The sequence below is a fragment of the Pongo pygmaeus genome, chromosome 2 (assembly GCF_028885625.2).
Source record: "Pongo pygmaeus isolate AG05252 chromosome 2, NHGRI_mPonPyg2-v2.0_pri, whole genome shotgun sequence".
NCBI classification, from domain to species: Eukaryota; Metazoa; Chordata; class Mammalia; order Primates; family Hominidae; genus Pongo; species Pongo pygmaeus.
The window spans coordinates 141,757,801-141,780,597 of NC_085930.1; the positions used below are offsets into that span (position 1 = coordinate 141,757,801).

At 40.0% G+C, this 22,797-nt stretch overlaps 1 protein-coding gene across 9 annotated transcripts in view; it reads left to right on the top strand.

Annotated features, from left to right (window-relative positions):
* Positions 1-22,797, top strand: part of TMEM108 (transmembrane protein 108) — a 374,249-nt gene that overhangs the window by 45,628 nt on the left and 305,824 nt on the right. For 3 of the 9 annotated variants that reach the window (XM_063662174.1, XM_063662178.1, XM_063662175.1), the window contains exon 3: positions 13,131-13,252. The exons of the other annotated variants lie outside the window; for them this stretch is intronic. The gene's annotated coding sequence lies outside the window, so the exon portion shown is untranslated. The remainder of the gene's footprint in view (positions 1-13,130; positions 13,253-22,797) is intronic. 9 annotated transcript variants of the gene reach the window in all.

Here is a 22,797-nt window from a genome sequence, read left to right on the forward strand (position 1 = left end):
TTGTCATCTCGTCCAAGGTAGATGGTTGATAAAATAGTGCTCTATGCTAAAGTGAGCTGCCTAAGATTCCCTACACATGAAAAAGAAGCCTAGAGGAGAGCACAGATGGGGGATCATTCAACTGCATTCCCAAGAGCATTATCCCTAACAGGGATAATGGCAGGATGTCCACAGTCTGTGGACCCTTCCCTGGCCATTCATACACATTCATTGCTGTAGAGGGTATAAATAGGAACAAGGAACTGATGGCTATGTGAAGGTGAATTTCAAACTCTTTGGGTTGTGATTAACTTCCAGAGTAAATCAAAATAACTGATTTACGTAAAGTATGATGCAGAAACTAAGCCACTCATTTACATCTTCACCATATTTTTTGCATGTAAGGACATATATTGGTTACCTTTGGTACTTGACAATAACTTCAAGGAAGGAATGCTTTGTCTAATCCTTGTTCCTTCTTCAAGGCCCAACTCAAACACTTTCTCTCCTGGAATCCTTCCCAGAGCTCTTTAGTCAGAATTAATGAGCTTGTATACCTTTCCATAGCTCTTTGTTCATATCTCTTCACATATTTGGTTATTCACATGTGTGTTCATTTCCTTCATTCAACTCATATATTGGTTTTTTTTTTACACTCAGAAGCTAAAATTAGTAGTCACTTAGTGCTACATGCTGATTGTAAAGTGTATATCTAGAGGAAAGCCAGTACAGTTCAGTGTACCCAGTGTGAAGTACTATCATCCTAGTACTTAATATTTGGATATTTTCTCTGTTTTTTTTAAATACTAGGACCTGCGTGAATGAAAGCTTAGTCTCTAGATAGACACAAGTAGGGTCTCTTCATATGAAAAAGGAACTCATCCTCTTCCCCTTAGCTCCTTAAAGCTTCTCCTCTGGGTGGCAGAGTGGTTTGATGAAAGGAACATGAACTTTAAGCTGACCAGATGGGTGATCTTGGGTAAGTTATTCTTATCTTTCCACATACCAACTTCTCGGATATAAAATGTGGATAATTACAGTTTCCTTGAACAGTTCCATAGCATAGTGTCATCGCTTCTCATGCCTTCATCCATACCTTCATCATTTCTCATCTGGACGTTTCACTGGAAGATGACTGCCCTAGCTCTGGCTGCCATCACAAAATACCATAGACTGGGCGGTTTGACAAGAGAAATTTGTTTTCTCACAGTTCTGAATGCGGGAAATTTGAGATCAGGGTACCAGTATGGTCAGAATATGGTGAGGGTTTTCTTCCCAGTTTGCAGATGGCCACCTCCTTGACGTGTTCTCACATGGCAGAAAGAGAAAGAATAAGCACTCTGGTATCTCTTCTTATAAAGGCACTAATCTCATCATAGGGGCCTCACCCTCATGACCTCATCTAAATCTAATTACCTCCCAAAGACTCCATCTACAAATACTATCACATTACGGCTTCAACATATGAATTTGGGGGGAACGCAATTCAGTTCACAGCAATGATTGTGCCATTCCTTCACCATTCTTGCTATATGGAATATAGATCTGTCACATTTCCCTGCAGGCCAGAATAAAATTCACATTTCTTTGTATAACACTTGCAACTCTGACTCTTATTTAATGCTTCAGCATTGTATCTCTCTACCTTCACGTTGGTTGGTTCTTCCAGGAAGCAGACACCAACATGGGATTAGAAATGCAAAAGATCTATTGGGGAAAGATAATGGGGGAAGGGAAAAAGAGTAGGTAGGGAAACTTTAGACTGCAATGCCAAGTGAGACACGTGAAAAAGAAAGGAATCAAGTACAATCAGATAGGAAGAGCATTGGACTGCAGTGTAACTCTGAGCAACAAGGAACTTTTGTGCAAAGATCATCTATAGAGGAGTCCCCATTGGTCGGGAGTGGCAAGCCTTGCTTGGTTATTGGCTGGAGCTACCTTAGTAGAGCATGACCTCAGCTTCAAAGCCGTGGCAGATCCTAAAGACACCCACAGCTAGGAGCTGTCAGCTAACTCTACTCCTTGTGGCAGATTTTGTCTTGAAAATAAATCTGAGCAGCATACTTTATGACCTCTGCAGTCTGCTTTGTGCTCTGTCCTTTGCCATGCCAAGTTCCTTCAACAATCATTCAACAGATATTTGAGTGCCTGCTTTGTGCCCATAACCAAGCTTGCTGAGCAAAACCAGGCTTCTCTGGAGTTTACAGTCTACTGGGGGAAATAAATGCTAATCAGATATTCACAATGATGGTGCATAACTGCCAGCTGCACTGAATGCTCTGCAGGAAAGGAAGTCCATCCTATAGGAGTGGGTGTCAAAGGAACCTGAATTCCTTGAACTCACCCCAGTTTCTTGACTCTCTGTCATTGTATGCGTTGTCACTTCTGCCATAACGTCCTTTCCCTGCTTCTTTGCTTAGCCAACATCATTCAATAATAACAACCATGAGCACATATTGAGGGTGACCAAATGTCCTGATTTGACTTGGACGCTTCTGGTTGACTCCTTTTGTCCTAGTGTAGTAATTAGTATTGCCCTCTTTCCTGTTAAAAATGTCCCAGTTTAGACAGTATATTATATGGTCACTTGTTTGCCAAGTGCTATTTTAACCTTTTTATTTATTATTATTATTATTGTTGTTTTGAGACAGGGTCTCACCCTGTCTGCCAGGCTGGAGTACAGTGGTGTAATCATAGCTCACTGTAGCCTCAACCTCCTGGACTTAAGGGATCCTTTGGCCTCAGCTTCCCAAGTAGCTAGGACTACAGGCAGGCACCACTGTGCTTGGCTAATTTTTAAAATTTTTTTATAGAAACAAGTTCTCCCTCTATTGTCCAGGCTGGTCTTGAACTCCTGGATTCAAACAATCCTCCTACCTCGGCCTCCGAAAGTGCTGGGATTACAGGCATGAGCCACCATACTTGGCCTCTAAACTTTTTGTACAAAATACTCATTTAATGTCCACTATACATCTAAAACAGTGACTTTTTCAAAAAGTTGCAATTTTACAGTACAAGAAGTTAAACAACCCACTAAAAGTCACTGAGCCAGTGGTGCTGGGATTTGAGCTCAGGAAGTCTGTTCCTGAGCCTGTGCTTTCAACTACCAAGCTGTTTCACCTCTCAAGAGACATTACTTGGAAAGCCCCCTGCCCTGCCCCACTCCTCAGCCTGGCTTGACTGTTTCCCATGTGATCCATCTGTATCCTGTACATGCCTCTGTTCCAGCACATTGTGATGGCACTGGAAACTGTCCCTCACTCCTCATCCCCCTCCCGGCACCTCACACATACTGAGTGCTCAGTCAATTTGTTGAATAAATGGATTGAGACAGATGAGAGAGTTGGCCATACATGGCACATGGACTGTTAAGCTGAAACAGGACGTTGGGTAAGTTGTTTTCTCCCTTTTAGATGTTTTTGCCTTTGTCCAACCTTCAGAAGTTTACTTCCTCTCTGGTTTAATATTGTTCTTAGACCTACTTAATTATAAGGACTGTGGACTGAAAAGGGGCAGCTTTGAAAGAAGTGTATCTCATATAGTTCTTTGTTTTGTCTAATTCATTTTGTGGTGTCACATTCATTGGGCAATTTATATTTCTTTTCATGTCCCTGAAGTAATGTTTTATTTTTAGATAGTTCTAACCCTGAGGACATCCCAAAGACAATGGTATTTCTGTTTTTTTAAAATAAAGGAATATGTAATTTTTTAAAAGCACATTTTGCTAAGGGACTTTCAAAGGGACAGGACAGTCGGGTAATTGGGGGGTGAAGGTGATTCTGTTCAATTTGATTCTATTGTTTTCCCCTTTCTCCTCCATAGGGGCTAGTCCTGAGATAATGTAAAAAAAAGGCATATAGTAATCCATTCTGAATATGTCATATTCCCTTAGTGTTCATAGCTGAGACCTTCCATAAACTATTTCTTAAGACACTGAAGATGAACCTCTTGACATGGTTATAGGGAGCAGAGATAAGGCATCTGAGGGGTTGCTTTTCAGCTAGGAAGTTTTTGATCATCTGTACAATGCATACCCCAGTATCATAAATGATAAGATTTTATTTTCAACCATTCTTTTTCTTGAATTAAAAAAAAAAACCAGTGATTAGGAAATTTTCAACTAGATGAAACCAAAGAACAGCATCATAAACCTTGTGTATTCAGCTTCAACATTTACCCATATTCTTTTAATCCTACTACCAGACTTGCCTATATGAATCATGAATGTTAGGCCCTCTGGTCAACTAGATTTTCTTCAATGCTTGATTTTTCCCTTCAAACAGACTTCTATTACTCTCACTAGAACAATCAGTATTAGACTTATTCCAGCCACTCTTCCCTTCTCTCTCCCACTCTAGAGAAGAAATGGCCTCACATTTAGTTTGGAGTAGGGTGCTGTGCACATATCTCATTAGGAAATGGTGTAGATATTCAGGTTCTATCTAAAGATAGTTCATAGGAGAAAAGGGGAGGCAAAGAGAGGTGATTCATGTGCTGGAATGATAAAGGTACCGGAGCTGCTCCTTGAAAGATTATTAGCTTTTGGATGGGTGACGGAAATAAAAATTGTTAATTGTAATGGCAACAATAGCTAATATTTTGACGTGTTTACTATGGTCCAGGCACTGTTCCAAGCACTTCACATATATTATGTCATTACTATATGCGAAGATGAGGTACAAGAACTATTAACATCCCATTTGCAAATGGGATGGAACCTGAGGCACAAAGAAGTTAATTCCTTCAAGGGCACACAGCACAGGGAGATAGAAGTTCAAATATTCGTGAGATTATAGAGTGGGAGTGAATGTCATCAAGACCAGCTCTTTTATTAAGGAAACCATAGTGCAAAGGGTAAAGGGGTTTCTCCAAGACACGCAGTGAGTGGGTGGTGGGTTTGAGACTCTTTTCCAGGAACTTAGATTTGAGTGTGATGTGTTTCAGTTATACCAGACAGTCGTCTTCACTAACAGAAGCACCTCACGAGGCCTCATGATGTCAGTTCCCTACCTTTCAGCTTTTGTTAGGATTGACTCTTCTTTTACTATTTCTTTCTTCCAGGAATAGTTCTTGCTTTTTATATTTTTAAATCTCAACTCTGCAAATTATTGAACTTAGCTAACGTTTAGAGAATACAGCCTGTTCAAAACATGGTCCAAAGACAATATAAAGTTAGGGGAAGAGTCTCTTGCCTCTTTATCTGAAATTCCAAATATAAAATGAATGTTTTCATTTTTTCCCCCATTTCCTCTGCCTTATAATCTCAAAAAAGTGATGGATGTCTGAAGGATAATTTCTTTCTCTGCCACCAAAGGGCCTGCCCACTATGGTGCTTATTCACTTTATTTTACTTTTATAATGGAAAAAGTTTATACAAAGCAAAAATTGAGCACTGAAACAGATCACTGATTCTCAATCAGAGGCTACAGCAAGAGATGGGAAATAATTGCGTTATAAGGATTTCCCCTTTCACTGTTAATTTTTTAATGCACGTTACTATGTACTCATGGGTTTTCATCTATTCAGTATGTTACAATCAATTATAGTCATTATTATTTGGACCAAATTTGGCCACTGGAAGCCTCTTCAGTCTGATTCCTTTGTCCTTTTGGCATAAACCCATTAATCTTTGAATCCTTTCTTGTATTCAGTGATAATAAGATGTCCTATTAAGGTGTCATGTTGTACTTTCTTGCTAGACTTCTTTTTTATAATAATTACTTTTATTTATTTTTTTCTTTCATGGAAGAATGGTGGTTTAGATTGTATGGATTTTAGAAACTCTTGAAAAAAATTGAAAGCCATTAGTAAGATCAATGTACCATTTGAGATTTTTTTAAAACTATTTCAGCCTTCAAGAGCAATATTTTTAGAGTGAGACTTATTTTGGAAATGGAATCTATAAGGTTTCTAAAATCAGGGGTTTCTATTTTTCACTAATTTCATCTTTTCTCTTGTTCAGCTGTTCTAATTTCTGTCTTTGACTGCTGAGCCACATTAAAAAAAGAAAGCACCATTATTGCTTACTAAGGAGATATCATATGGAAAGAATTCTCAGATCCTGACCTTGTCCAAGGAGTGGTGAAAGGGATGGCATCCCAAATGTTAGCTGTCCTTTGTGGCCTTCTCTGCTCCTGGAGTCCAGAGGTTCTCCCTCTGTGCCTTCTGACCTATCCGTCATTGAAATCAGCTTATTCGTTTCAGTGCCAGATGTGTCTGGAGTCCACCTTAGTTCTCTTCTTACTTAATCTCTTGAGCATTTGAGCTTTTTTTTTTCTTTTGCCATCTGTAAAGTGAAGCAAAACTTGTAAGTTTGAGGTAAGCATTAAATGAACAATGTTATACACTATAATTAAGGGACTTGAGGCATAGTGAGGGTTTTGTACCTGTTGAATTCCTTCTTCCTTGTGTTATATTTACTTATACATGCAGGATATGTGTCTGCTTCATTTCTATAAACATTTTTATTGTTGAGTATAAGACAAATACAAAAACCTCCTAAAATAATTGTACAGTTTAATGAACTATTACGAGATGAGCATTTTTAAAAACATTATCCATGTGAAACAGGCCCTCCCTTTATTAGATGAGGTACACTCTGTGGTGAACAAGATAGGGTCCTGCTTTCACAGAGCTGATGATTCTGTAGCATCTGGTACTGCCAGAGATCATACATAGGAATGAGAGAAGACATTTAATTTGGCTAAATTAACATTGGCTCAAATCCAGCAAAAGACCTTGTTGGCAGAAGGTAGAGCTCTTTGTCCACTATGGTGTAGTTTGGGCATTACATGGATGTGTGGGGTTGGCCATACAACCATGAGATAACATGAGATTCCATGTCTCACTTCCATGGTTACAGAAGGACCAGCATGCTTTATAGTTTTACATCACAAAATGATTCAGAAAAATGCAGATGTTTACAAATCCTATACTTGTCCCAGAAACCTTAAACTCCCACTTGAAAAGGAAATCCAAAATGTCAGGAATCCCTGGGGAGGAACATTCAACTTTAGGATCTTGGTTCTGCTTGACTCTCACTCAGGGGTAGCCGCCAGCAGTTGGGTGCAGCCCTGATAGAGATTAATGTAACTCAGCCTAGACTTCTTCCTCTCTGGGCTCCTCCCTTGTCATGTCCTCTGACTTTGACTCTGCTGTGTGTCTCCGTGACCTGCTTCCCACTCTCTGGGTCTCTGGACTTGATAGAAAGCCTTGGTGAGTTCTAACTGCTACCTCTGGGAGTTCCTCTGAACCTTACCATCCCATGCACCTCTCTTGTTCTGTCCTATTTAGATGTGATAACGCTGCAGGATAAATCTTCTGGAACTATCTCCCAGGCTCCATGCCTTATAACCATAGGCGATGCTAAATTGCTTTGTTGTATAGCCCCAGTCTGGGAGATCAGACAGTGGTTTCCACTGGCTTGGGGTTAACCACAGAGATGTCTTTTTGTTCTCTCTGATTTTGTTTCCTTGCTTGTTTTTTATGCTGATCCTTAAAAAATGTCATGAAACTGTGGCATTGTGACAATTAGCCCTTGGCATTGTTGTTTGGGACCAGATAAGGGAAGTTTCTGACATTAAGATTGGTTATGCCAGGACCATACTACGTGTCTCAGGTATCCTTCTTGGGCTCCCTGACATTGTTGGTTAGCTTGCTCTGGACATTGTCTGTCTAACAGGGCTTTGGGTATCTTGAGAACAAGGACTGTGGCCATCTTTCTTCCCTGGAACCTGAGCACTGAGTGTTGTCACCTTTCCACTGTGTGTGACAGCAGCAACCAGAGAAGAGCTGTGGGTTTGCCTGTTTTGTTGCCTACCCATCATCCAGGAGGGCAGCCTCTGTCGTGTCGTTAGAGTCGAGGCCCAACTACATGGTGCCTTTGAGAGAGCCCACTCTCATAAAGTAACTTCACAGAGAGATGCAGATGAATACTATAATCTGGGTATTGCACTCTTTTTGGCAAAGAGAAAAAAAGATTGTTACTGTGTCTAGAGTGTTGAAATTGACTTTAGCGTGTTTTTTATCAGTGGGGGCCCAAACATTTTAGCCTGTTATAGGCCTTTGGAGAAGTAAAAAGAAAGATGGCTGTGGTCCTTGTTGTCATGATATCTATGGTGTTGTTAAAGGGACAAGGCCTAAAACAGCTATCCAGCAGTGGTAGGGAGCCTGAGAAGTGCATGCTGGGACAGGCGTTGTTTGCTGCAGATTGACAGGAGGGCAGGAAAGGCCCACAGAGGCGGCAGAACATGAAGATGTTGAGTTGGACCTTCACGAATGGGAGGAGTCATAGGGGAGAGAAGAGGGCTTTGGAGGAGACCATGGCCTGAGCAAAGCTAATACACAGGGTGTGTTTGAGAAAACTGAGAGAAAGTGATGTAACATTAGCCTTGAAAGGGCATGTGGGGAGGTAGGAATAGAGCAATGCTGAGAAGAAAGTAATTGAGAGAGAAGATTGCTACTGGGGCTGGCTTTTTGAGTAGCAAAGCTTAGGTCCTTGTATTCCGCTCCTAAACTAATTCTGATTCATTTTTATGGATCTGTGCTAGTAGTTCATCCACAAAGAAGGATTTGGTGCTAAGCAGTATATTCACACTGTATTTGAATACTTGACTTGGAATAAATATTGGCATTAATAACAGTTTTTAAGGACGTTTCTGATTGATAATAGACATTTGAATCGCTGCTTGCTAGATTGACTCCAAGAGCTGTGGCATTATGACAGCCTTGGCATTGGTGTTTGGGACCTCTGTCATTAAGATTGACTGTGTCACAGCCACAAATGCTGCGAGCAATTGTCTGATCCATGAAGACCTGGTGTGTTAGTCCATTCTTGCATTGCTATCAGAAAATACACAATACTGGGTAATTTGTAAAGAAGAGGTTTAATTGGCTCACAGTTCTGCAGGCTGTACCAGAAACATAGCAGCTTCTGCTTCTGGGGAGGCCTCAGGAAGCTTCCAATCATGGCAGAAAGCAAAAGGGGAGTGAGCTATCTCACGTGGCCAGAGCAGAAGTAAGTCGGGGCGGTGCTATACACTTCTAAACAGCCAGATCTCACAAGAACTCATCATCACGAACAGCACCAAGGGGATAGTGCTAAACTAATTATGAGAAACTGCTCCTGTAATCCAGTCACCTCCCACCAGGCCCCTCCTCTAACATTGGGGATTACAATTTGACATGAGATTTGGGCAGGGACACAGATCCAAACCATATCACCTCGTCAGTGCACAGGGAGGCATGGGAAGGTCACCACTGAAATGATGTCAGTTGTCTGGTCAAATTACCAGTTTATGTTCAGTGCCTTTTCTATAATTTTAATATATTAGCATATTGAGTTTTTTATTCAAAATAAATTTTACTCTCATGTCCTTTGAAAGAAAATGCATATGAATCTTGTTTTTGGCTGTAGTTAATTCATTTTTGATAGTTGTTTTTTGGTCCACTTTACTCTGAATGTGCCTCATGGACTTCTGTGGTGCTCTATGGGCAGGTGAGTCTAGTGACACCAATTATAGGTTGTCACTTCATATAAAAAGTAACTGAAGAAACAGTGAACTTGACAAGGACAGAGAGGAGAAAAGATGTTTGGGAGCAGGAAAGAGGTTGGCTTAATGATTGTCTACCTTCCGTAATCCCAGATTAATACCAGACTGCATGGTTCAGAGGTGCAAGCTATCTCTTGTTTTCTGATTCTTAGGAAAAAATGCTAATGGTCTGGTTGAAAACCTAGTTCATTCATAAACTGACCTGCTGAAGGCAGTTCTGACTATCTTGAATAGACAGCAAATAGATTTGTTTGCTGGCTGTATATCAGCATTTGTAAGAGTTTCAAGTTCAATTAAATGTCAATTTAGCATGTGTTTAATATGTAGAATTTATTCCTGAATCAAACTATGCAAAAATGAAGGGCTCAGCTAATGGAATTTAAAGGCAAGTTCTTACTCTGTCAGCCCTGTGGGTTGAACATAGGTTGTAGATTAAAATGAGACCAGCAAGCATGAAGAACACCTTAACAATGGAAGGTGGTGGCCAGTGGGTTTTAGAGGCATGTTACTGAAACCCTGGAAACTTTGTGGCCAGTGCCTAAGTACAAAATGAATCATTACCTGAGAGAGAGATCATTGTTTTAAAAATATGTAGATTCTCACTGTAGGATCTGTAGTCTTTCCCATTAAAACGAAACAAAAAACTTCCCTGAAATCTTTCATACGAAACACCTGGAGCCAAGCAAAAGGTCATCAGGGAGCATTTCTTGAACTCTCTGGCATTTCAAGGCAGTGATGTCATTCTTACTGCTTGATAAACATAACAATTCTTCAGGAGTCTTTTTCCTCCCATTTAATTTAAAAGGGAACTATTACATAGCTGCTATATTGTTGGGATTAATAGGGGCGTGAGGTCCATGTATCTTTAGGATTCTTTCCCGTCTCAGCTGTAGGCAGACACTTTTGGGACAAAGCCATCAGTAAGCATCAGTAAGTCATTTCGCATTACTATAAAGAAATAATATATTCATATATTGCCAAATAAAGCTTGAGAAGTCAATGCACTATCATTCTCATAAGAATTATTGTAAAAAATTTCAAAGGTGCATTTTTAAGAGTGAGGCAATCTCCCATGCAGTCAGCATCTGCAGAAACTCATTGGTTAGCAGTTTGGAGTTTTTCCTTCCAATGTAATTTACATGCATATAGGGATATATTTTTATTTTATAAAATTAAGATCATACTGAATTTAAGGACATGTATCTTACATTTTCATACATCTTATAATTTACCATGTCACTAAATATTCTTAGAGAACTTGAAAGTATTCTATTATATGGAGCTCCCAGAATTTATTAACATACTGCTTTTGTTAAATGATAGTTATCTGCTGTTTTTTACTTTTATAAAAGTGATGATCATCCTTGCACATTAGATTAATATTTGTGAATTTTTAGGGTAAATCACTGTAAGTAAAACTATTGGGTTAAATATATACATTTTTAATAAACATTGCCAGAATACTTCCAAAAAGCTGATTCCAGTTTATAATTCCTGTAGAAGTATATGAGAGTATCTATTTCAATGTAGTCTACTGACACTGTTACTGTTAAAAATATTTCCTAGATTCTTAGATAAAACATGGTATCTTATTTTAATTTGTATTTCTTTGATTGCCTGAGAAATTGAACTTTTCCATATATTTGTTACTTGTATTTATTATTGTCCTGGCTTTTTCTGTACTCTAGATCCTCTTTACAGGGATCTTCTGTACAGGTAGGCTTCCCCAATGAGTGTGAATTATGGGGCAATAATAGCTTATAACTAACCACAAACCAGGCGAAGGGATAGCTATTCCTATGGACTTGTTGACTAGATCAGTGGCTTTTATGTCTACTTAATGCACATCTGTCATAACTTTCTGTTTCTTATTTATTCTTCCCCTGACATTTATTGATTATGATGCATAATATGGTTTAGTAAGCTGCTAAGGAAACCATGTGATGGGTGGGATAATTTTTCTTATCAGGAATTTACAAATTAATTATTATCATACTTGAAAACTTTGCATTTGTCATTAAAGAAGTTAAATACTACTCTACTTATTCACCAGCTACTTATTCAAATACTTTGGCCTAGGGAAGACTGTGAGAGGTTATCAAGTTCATTTTTCTGCCATTAGGCAAAACCTAATCAAACGAGGCTAGAAGAGGCAGTAGAGAAATGTAAAGTATTGCCTCTCCCAGCCTCATTTGATTAGGCTTTGACTAAAGGCAGAAAATGAACTGATGAAGAAATATTTCTCTGATTTGAGAGACTTCTTATAAAAAAAAAAACCAACACCATCATGGTAGCATAAGAGCATGAATGTATCATGATTGTTTTGAGCCTCTCAGAGAAAACGCATTATTTGGTCTCTACTCTTGCTAATCATCAACTAGTTTGTCCCTGTCTAATAAGATGCTGAGTCTATAAAGTATGATGACTTCAGTAGTACTTGGAGCTTCCAAATTGCAAGGCATGTCTTGGGAGGAAGACGACAGCTTTTCCTCTTCTGCTAAACTGAGGCACTCTTCTCTGATACCTGTTGAAATGGTAGAGATGGTAGTCAAGAGGAAACAACCCATCATTTGAGCTTTGATTTTATAAACAGTTTAGTAATACATACAAGTCAACTTCATTCCAGATACAGCCTGACAAGGAACCAGCTATGAAAAAGATAGCAGATGTCTAGAACTTTCTTTTACATTGATTAGTTGGTATACCCAGAGTGATGTGAAACATCTCCAGTGTTTCCCAAACTCCAGGGTCTAATAACTGCATCTCATATTTTCTCCTACCTTCTTTTACCCAAGTCATATTTAAAAGTTTTCTTTCTGTCAAATTTTAAATTTATAATTTTTTACTTGGACAGTTTTAAGTATATTAAAATATTATAATAACTCACTTTTAGACTTTTAGAATTTTTTTATTCCTTGTAACTCTACAGCTGACACAATGGCCGTTATTATTACTTTGATTTTTAACCCTATTTTTAGAAGACATGGTTTTTACATAGTGTGATCATAGGTTGTACTCTGTATTGTAACTCAGATTTTTTTCACTTAAGATTAAATCCTAAAATATTTTCCTAATTCCTGGTATAGTCTTGGTAATGTTAATAGCAGCAAAATCATTTTCTATTAAGTGAACATAACTCCTTAACCATTGCCGATTGTAGGACATGTCCATAGCTTCTAACTTATTGTATTCATAGTGTTCCTTGAAGCTATATTTATGTTATAATACATTCACTCATAGAGGCATCAAGTATTTAAAAGTGAAGAGCCGATTTAAGTAGAAGGAAACAGAACAAAGCTGTGTAATCATCTAAAATAGTTCACTTAGTCATAGCTGAAAAAGTTCCTCTGCCATGTCTGTGGCTTGAGAGGAAAAAACAAATCCCATGTTTTATATATGTAGGTAAAGTTTTTTTTTTTTTTTTTTTTTTTTTTGAGATGGAGTCTTACTCTGTCACCCAGGCTTGAGGGCAGTGGTGCGATCTCGGCTCACTGCAACCTCTGCCTCCTGGGTTCAAGCGATTCTCCTGTTTCAGCCTCTTGAGTAGCTAGGGCTACAGGAGTGTGCCACCACACCTGGCTAATTTTTTTGTATTTTTAGTAGAGACGCGGTTTCACCATGTTGGCCAGACTGGTCTCGAACTCCTGACCTCAAGCAATCCACCTGCCTTGGCCTCCCAAAGTCCTGGGATTACAGGCGTGAGCCACCGCGCCTGACCATAGGTAAGGATTTGAAAAGTTAGAACTGAAGTCCCACTTGGGTGGGGAGCTGGAACTGATGCTGTTTGAAGTTAGAACTCTTGGGACACCACACTCTTGGTAAGGGCAGTAGGAGCTTCCTCCCACCTGGCTTGTTCCTCAGGCCTGAGGTGTGCAAACAGAAAGTCCAGAGGAAGATTTTCTTCAAGGACTGGTTCTCCATCTTCATTATGTATATGATCTTGGCCAAGTCACTGTATTTCTCTGGGCTAGTTCCATCTTCCATAAAAGTAGAGGCATTACATCAGATCTAAAATACTTGGCAATATTCTCACTTCTGTGACTTGTAGACAGCCTATCAGCTCAAAACTGCTCTGAGTGGTCTGGAATTATGGGGAATTAATGTGACTTCTGGGTGGAAGAAAATTCTGATGGGGACAGAGATGGACAGAAGGCTCCAACATTTAATGTTGCTTTAAAACATTTTTATGCCTTTCTTGATATTTCATTTTTACTGTTAGTTCAGCATATCTTTCTGAATTAGAAATCTAGCTATAAGTAGAGATGCTTTTCATTCATTGAAAGCACAAATGATGTCTTGGTGGATGGCTGCGACTTTTCTGCTTATTCAACACCTGGCCACCTAGGAACCTGCCACTTGCATTTATAACATCAGTCATGACAGTTAGGTGTGTTGACATGTGAAGCAGACACCTGGGTAGATTAATAAGGCCTGAGGAACTTGAGTTGTTACAGTTAATAGATCAGCTGTTGTATAGATAGTAATATTATAGCCAAAGTTTCCAGTTTAGTCCTTGTTTCCAAAGGAAATTCCTCTCATGATGTGAAGATATGCAGGTCTGTTTCTTAACCCTCTCAGTACCTGTGTCCCTTCTGATGAACCTCCATGTCAGTCATTCTTTGTTTCTCCCCTTCCCACCACACACACACACACACACACACACACACACACACGAGATGCTGCTGACCAGGTTGATAACCCTTGATACAAATGGAAGGAATACTAGATTCATTCATTTCAGGGCTACTCAACTGTAGTTTCAGATCAACCCCTTACCAGCCCCATGACCTTGGATAAGTTAGCAAATCCCTCTGTTTTCCCTTCTAAAAAATGAGGACTTAGGTCAGAGAATCTCCAAGAATCACAAAATTATACTTTCAGATGAGTAAGACCTGACGCATAAATAAATACATGCCTGGCCCCAGGCATACCGATAAAACAAGACATGCTGTTTGTTTGTGGAACTTTCTTGTCTCTTGTCCCTTTCTGCACACCTCATCATTTGCTCTCGCTCCCTCCATATCGCCAGCATATGGCACCCAGTAGACTTCTTCTGCTGCCACTGCTGGCCTGGCCCCTTGCAGGGATAGTTAGCAGTTTCTCAGCCACCTTTTCCACTTGTCTTGTTTGTATTCTAGCCATCCTTCAACACGCAGGTTAAATGGCTTCTCCATTAAGCCATATAGATCCCCTCATCTAGCCTTAATCTCTTCCACCTACTAACTTCCATAGCACTTTATCTTGTTTTTTTTAAATTCAGGGTATTTATTACTTCCTCTTTTGTGGATACAAATATTTCCTCTACTGGATTGTAGTTCCTCTGATGGTTTAATTTGTATCCCAATGCCTGGTATATTTGTTGAATGAGTGAACAAATGAATGAGTGGGGAGTTAGTAAGTGACTAAGTGAATTAATTAATTGTATTCCCACTCAGTACTATGCCATTCACTAGTAGACCCTCAAAGTTCTGTTTTTCTCATCATTCCCTTAGGCCCTCTTTAGATAACTAGCTTCTTAATTTCTGGTTAATTAATGAAGAGATTGTCAATGGCTGATGTACTGATATGTTGCTGCTTTAAAATTTGTGTCTTAATAGCAGATCCAAAGAGATGACTCTTTAGTTCAGATAATGGACTATAAGAGGATTATGGGATGTGTGGATGTAGTCAGGAATGGGGAGGTTCCATCTACCAAAGGCGATGGTCTCAGCCTGTGTAGAAAGCTGGTCCAAGTTACATGTATTAACTTTTAATTTATAATGCAAAACAAAAATTCTCCATAGAACAACAAGCCCCAGCCTTTTTGGCACCAGGAACTGGTTTCATAGAAGACAGCTTTTCCATGGACTTGAGGGGTGGATGGTTTCACGATGATTCAAGCACATTACGTTTATTGTGTACTTTATTTCTATTATTGTTACATTGTAATATATAATGAAATATTATAGTTATATAACTCACCATCATGTAGACTTGGTGGGAGCCCTGAGCTTGTTTTTCTGCAACTAGATGGTCTCATCTGGGATTGATGGGAGACAGTGACAGATCATCAGGCATTAGATTCTCATGAGGAGTATGCAACCTAGATCCCTTGCATGCACAATTCACAATAGGGTTTGTGCTTCTATGAGAATCTAATGTTGCCACTGATCCGACAGGTGGTGGAGCTCAGGTGATAATGAGAGTGATGGGGAGCAGCTGTAAGTACAGATGAAGTTTTGCTTGTTTGCTCACCTGATGCTCACCTCCTACTGTGTGGCCCAGTTCCTGGAAGTCCACAGACCAGTATCAGTCCATCGCCCAGGGGTTTGGGACCCCTGCCATAGAACACTTAATAATTGTGGCAAAGTTGACAGTCAGCTGCCATCTCTTTGTTGCCTTGCAAATATTCTTTCCATTCGACAGCAGTGTTTTAATTTTTGCTGTGTGGACCATCAGTCTGTAAGCTACACTCAAAGAAGAAGACTGAGGCTCTCCTAAAGAATGATAATTGGGTCATCTTAACCTCTTAGACAGAATATTCCTATAGCACAGGTGGGCAGTGTTCAAAGGCTCACCTGTATTCACTCGTGAGGATGCAGTGGTGGTTTTTATTTGGTTTTTACAGCCAGGGTCTCACTCTGTCACTCAGGCTGGAGCACAGTGGCACAATCATGGCTCACTGCAGCCTTGAATTCCTGGGTGCAAATGATCCTCCCACTTCAGCCTCCCAAGTAGCTAGGACTACAGGCATGCACGACCACATGCAGCTAATTTTTAAAAAATTTTTGTAGAGATGGGGTCTTGCCATGTTGCCCAGGCTGGTCTCAAACTCCTCACCTCAAGCAATCCTGCCTTGGCCTCCCAAGGTGCTGGGATTACAACTGTGAGCCATTGTGCTCAGTAGTTGTGGTATTTTAAAGTGAGACATGGAGATGAGAGAGACTCGTAGGATGTCTCTACTAATTGATCAGCACAGGCTTTCTTGTCTCTTCAGATTGTATGCTGAATGGCCTTACCTCATCCAAACACACAATGCTGATACCTCTGCCTCCCCTACCACCATGCACTGTGCCTTTCCTGTAATATATATTAAAATAGATGACAGATGGTAAAGAGCAAAGCCGATTCTGTAAGCCTTGTTTTGTGAGTGCTTGATCTTTTATTTCAGTCACTGTGCAGTTTTCTGTGGATTATGTTTCTCATATTCTAGAAGACCAAGTATATCTAAATAATTTGGTATAATACCCAACAGAAGATTGTGGGTGAACTGACACTGAATAAATGATTTACGTTGAGAGAATGGAGGTTTACAAATATGACAGCCAAGGAACCAGGGCAACAGTTAACTTGAGCAGTTGGCCCCAAGAGGAAATGTCTTGGTGTCCTGGCAGAAGAAAGCCAGTGGTCTGTGTTAGTACCACAACTATCTCCTAACTTCTTTTCTCTTCTGTCTGCACTCTTGCATGTCATGGGAAGGGCTAAAACATGGTTAGATTGGCCATTCCAAATAATGTTGTTAAGTTCTATAGAGGCCATGACCTGGGTCATTGTAGAAACAGATAGCAGTCTTTAATCTGTTTCCAGAATGCAGTGTGCTTAGATAAGCAGTCACTCAAGGTTAATATCTCTGCATCTGTGGTGTTTGGTATTTAAAGAATCAGTTTAAACACCTTTTATTCAAAGAAAAATCTTAATGTTCTTTGGAGGTTAATGAATTTCAAGTATACTTGGGATTTAAGGAGTAGACAAAAAGTAAAAGAAGTATATTTCTCATGGCTTAGATGTCTGGTGATGAAAACATAACTGCTTTCTAATGTTTTAATGTTCTTCCTGTGGTAATTCCAGAATGCATTCATTGTGGTTCTGTGCCATTAAGTACTGGCACAAAGGAGTTGTTGATAATAACCCAACCTGGGCATGTTTCCCAGCCTATAAGTTGATTTACAGTTACAGATTCTCTGCATGTTCATCACTCCTTAACCCCACAGACTATCGTTTTTGAAGGAACTAGAAAAATAACATTAGTGGATAACATTAGAAAATTATCTGTTATTATAGTAATATCTGTTATATTGACTACCATCTATTTTATTGTTCTACTGTCTGAATGTTAGACTTTCATGTAGAATTCATTTGTAGTTTGGCTTGGTTTAATTTTTATCCAGAGAGACATAGAAATGTGGTTTACTGTTACTTTTGAGGATGAGGTCTATTAGTAAAAAAATATGTGGCCCATTATAACCCATCACTGTCTATGTGGATCCTGCAATACACTCCTCCATCACTCTACGTAAAGAACTAACAGTAGAATGCAAAATGTAGGAAAATTTGCTTTAGGTTTTACGCCTCAGCCTTCTAAGTTTCAGTTTGGTTCAGTCTGAGAAAGGCCTAGTAAATCAAGGAAAGAGAAGGGCTGCCTTGTGAGGCTGTATTACAAAAATGAGAATTGCTCAGCCTGGATAGATACTCACCAATAGGATACATTACCTAAATCCAAAAGAGGACAGGTGTAGCAGCTTGTATTAGTTCTTTTTCACACTGCTGATAAAGGCATACCCAAAACTGGGAACAAAAAGAGGTTTAAGTGGACTTAGAGTTCCACATGGCTGGAGAGGCCTCAGAATCATGATGGGAGGCAAAAGGTACTTCTTACATGGCAGCGGCAAGAGAAAAATTAGAAAGAAGCAAAAGTGGAAACCCCAGATAAACCAATCAGATCTTGTGAGACTTATTCACTGTCATGAGAATAGCCCAAGAAAGTCTGGCCCCCATGACTCAATTACCTCCCCCTGGGTCCCTCCCACAACACATGGGAATTCTGGGAGACAAAATTCAAGTTGAGATGTGGGTGGGGACACAGCCACACCATATCATTCTGCCCTTGGCCCCTCTAAATCTCATGGCCTCACATTTCAAAACCAATTATGCCTTCCGAACAGTCCCCCAAAGTCTTAATTCATTTCAGCATTAACCCAAAAGTCCACAGTCCAAAGTCTTATCTGAGACAAGGCAAGTCCCTTCTACCTATGAGCCTGTAAAGTCAAAAGCAGGCTAGTTACTTCCTGGATACAATGGGGGTACAGGTATTGGGTAAATATAGCCATTCCAAATGGGAGAAATTGGCCAAAACAAAGGGGTTACAGGGCCCATGCAAGTCTGAAATCCAGTGGGGCAGTCAAATTTTAAAGGTCCAAAATGATCTCCTTTGCTTCCAGGTCTCGCTGATGCAAAAGGTGGGTTCCCATGGTCTTGGGCAGCTCTGCCTCTGTGGCTTTGCAGGGTACAGCCTCCCTCCTGGATGCTTTCACGGGCTGGCATTGAGTGCGGCTTTTCCAGGCACACAGTGCAAGCTCTCAGTGGATCTACCATTCTGGGGTCTGGAGGATGGTGGCCCTCTTCTCCCAGCTCCACTAGGTCACTGCCTACAGTAGGGACTCTGTGTGGGGGCTCTGACCCCATATTTCCCTTCAGCACTGCCCTAGCAAAGGTTCTCCATGAGGGCCCCACCCCTGCAGTAAACTTTTTCCTGGGCATTTAGGCATTTCCATTCATCTTCTGAAATCTAGGCAGAGGTTCCCAAACCTTAATTCTTGACTTCAGTGCACCTGCAGGCTCAACACCACATGGAAGCTGCCAAGGCTTGGGGCATCCACCCTCTGAAGCCACAGCCTGAGTTCTGCTTTGGCTCCTTTTAGCCATGGCTGGAGCAGCTGAGACACAGGTCACCAAGTCCCTAGGCTGCACGCAGCACAGGGACCCTGGGCCTGACCCACAAAACCACTTTTTCCTCCTGGGCTTCCAGGCCTGTGATAGGAGGGGCTATCACGAAGATCTCTGACATGGTCTGGAGACATTTTCCCCATGGTCCCCATTAATCCTTGGTTAATCCCCAGCAAGGATAAACATTAGGCTCCTTGCTACTTATGCAAATTCTGGCAGCCAGCTTGAATTTCTTCTCAAAAAAAATGGGTTTTTCTTTTCTACTGCATCATCAGACTGTAAATTTTCTGAACTTTTATGCTCTGTTTCCCTTTTAAAACAATGCTCTTAATAGCACCCAAGTCACCTTTTGAGTGCTTTGCTGCTTAGAAGTTTCTTCCCCCAGATACCCTAAATCATCTCTCTCAAGTTCAAAGTTCCACAAATCTCTAGGGCAGGGGAAGTATGCCACCAGTCTCTTTGCTAAAACATAATAAGAGTCACCTTTGCTCCAGTTCCCAACAAGTTCCTTGTCCTCATCTGAGACCACCTCAGCCTGGACCTTATTGTTCATATCACTATCAGCATTTTTGTCAAAGCCATTCAACAAGTCTCTAGGAGGCTCCAAACTTTCTCACATTTTTCTGTCTTCTTCTGAGCCCTCCAAAGTGTTCCAGCCTCTGCCTGTTACCCAGTTCCAAAGTTGCTTCCACATTTTCGGGTATCTTTTCAGCAACACCTACTCCTGGTACTAATTTACGGTATTAGTTCATTTTAACACTGCTGATAAAGACATACCCAAAACTGGGAACAAAAAGACGTTTAACTGGATTTTTCTCATGGCTGAGAAGGCCTCAGAATCATGGCGGGAGGCGAAAGGCACTTCTCACATGGCAGCGGCGAGAGAAAAATGAGGAGGAAGCAAAAGGGGAAACCTCTGATAAACCCATCAGATCTTGTGAGACTTATTCACTATCATGAGAATAGCAGGGGAAAGACTGGCCCCCATGATTCATGGGTCCCACCCACAACACATGGGAATTCTGGGAGATACAATTATAGTTGAGATTTGGGTGGGGACACAGTCAAACCATATCATGGCTCATGCCTATAATCCCAGCATTTTGGGAGGCTGAGGTGGGCAGATTGCTTGAGCCCATGAATTTGAGACCAGCTCTGGCAATATGGTGAAATGCCATCTCTACAAAAAATATTTCTAAAAATTAGCTGGGCACAGCAGTGCACTCCTGTAGTTACAGCTACTTGGGAGGCTGAGGTGGGAGTATTGCCTGAGCCCAGGAGGTTGAGACTGAAGTGAGCCATCATCATGCCACTGAACACCAGCCTGGGTGACAGAGCAAGACCCTGTCTCATAAATAAAATAAAGATTCAAAAGATGGTGAAGAGTTAAGGATTTGTTCAGTACCTCCAAAAGAGTATTCTTTACAACTTGAAATAAGCATGAGGACATTGATTCCACCATCCATCCATTCCATGAAGTCTGAAACCTGGAAGCAATTTTTTCTAAAATTTTTTTCTGATTATAGAAGTAATGTTAATTGTAGAAAATATTGTTGAGCACAGTAAAGAAAATAACCTGTAACCCTACATCATAGAGATAATTGTTACAGTAATCATAACTGTAATCAATGTGAATCAAGCTTTATTTTGTGTGTTTATATATCTAGATATTTATTTCTAGTTGTGTGTATAATAATTGATTTTTAGAATTGAAATTGTATTTTTATACCTACATTAAGAACATTTCCTCATTGTCACATACACATGTGAAATATCCATCATTTAGATGACCCATAATTTTCTGTGTCCTATTTTTGATTATTTAAGGTTATCTCCTAGTTTTTGCTTCTGTACATAATGGAGCAATGAAAAGAGCCTTGTATGTAAAAATTTATGTGAAAATTTCTAGTTATTTTATTATGGACAGTGCCTAAAACTGGATTTTTTTTGGGTGAAAGCTCCTGATAGTTTTAGGATTTTTGAAACATATTTCATTGTCTTACCAGCTTGCCCAGTGCTGTGTATATCAGGCATTTTACTCTACAAATGATGTTCCCTTCATCACCCCTGCCTTGGTTAAAGCCTTAACATTTCTTCACTGTTTTACATCAATAGCCTCTAGCCTTGACTCTCTCCAAGCACTTTCCACATTTCCAACATGATCCTTCTTACATAGGAATTCATCACATCAGTGGCTCCTCTGTAGCCTTTACATCAACCCACATATCCTAGCATGTATGTAGAACTTTTGGGGATTTGAGCAGTCCTGACCTCTCCAACCTTCATCTGGAGATAATTGCCCGCCTACAGTCTGGGATTCATTCCTGTTAAAATATAGTAGAAGCCGTCTAATCTGAGGCATGATTTTTAAATTTAAAAATATTGGCTAAAATAATGAGAGATTAGTGTCTTAAAATGTTTATTTTACATACATCTCTTAAAATGTTTATTTTAACTTATATAGTTGGACATTGTTCACCAATCCTTTGATGTAGGAACAAGACCTTTCCTTTGAATGTGGTTCCACCATTGAAATCTACTCATTGGAATCCCATGTCATTTTTCTTGTATAACCACACCCATAATATGTCACTTACAAGTTCCAGTTTGGGATTCTTTTAAACAGAGTGAATACAAGGGCAGAATTCTTCCAGGTTGTTATGATTTATTTTCCAGTCTTGTATGGCTGCCTCACTCCTAATTTGACAGTAATTTTTTGGGACCTAGTATTTTTGAGGCTATTCTATCTAGCTTTGTAGAAGTACTAAGTCTTTTGATTCACATTCATATTCCATTGGTTTCTATAATATGATTAAGTTACATGATTATAATGCCAAGCACAACTTGCACAAACATATTGAGAACCAACATAAATAACCTTTGGCATGCATGCCCCTCGACTGGGAAAGCATAAATCCTCCCAGCATACTGTAGAGATGCCTTCAGGCTGAGAGCACTTGACTTGGTATGGGTACTGGTGAGCGCATCTTTCAGAAGGAGTGGAGAATATTTGTTAATTTAGGAGTTGGTTCAGTGGTGGCCAGTGAAAGAAGTTTCTGTTGTGTTTACAGTACCCTAAATATGTCGTGGTCTTTCCCTTCTTTATCTTTAGCCTGCTGCTTACTCTGAGATCCTTGCAAACTGAACTCCAGCATCCTAAGTTACTGCAGGAAGTTTTCTCTTTCATAGCCCCTCCCCTTCCAGCTAGCTGCTCCTCCTGTGTGCTCATGTACCGCCACATGCTTTTCTCTGTTTAAGTGCCTATTGTAATTTATTTGCTTAAAGTCTCCCTAGAATAGACTGTGAGTCTAGTGAGACGAGGGGCCTTGTCCTTTACCTCTGACTCCCTAGCTTCTGACACAGTCTTGGCTCTTAGAAAATATTGGATAAATGAAAATGAATTTCTTTAGCAAGTGGTATAAGCTGAAAATATACGTATCACATATCCTCATTCTAAGACACATTCAGTGTCCCTGAAATTAGAATAGGACTCACAATAAGTATGTTCACTTTCTCAATAGCTGTTATTCAATTGATGGTAGGTCTTAAAAATCAAAGACGTGAG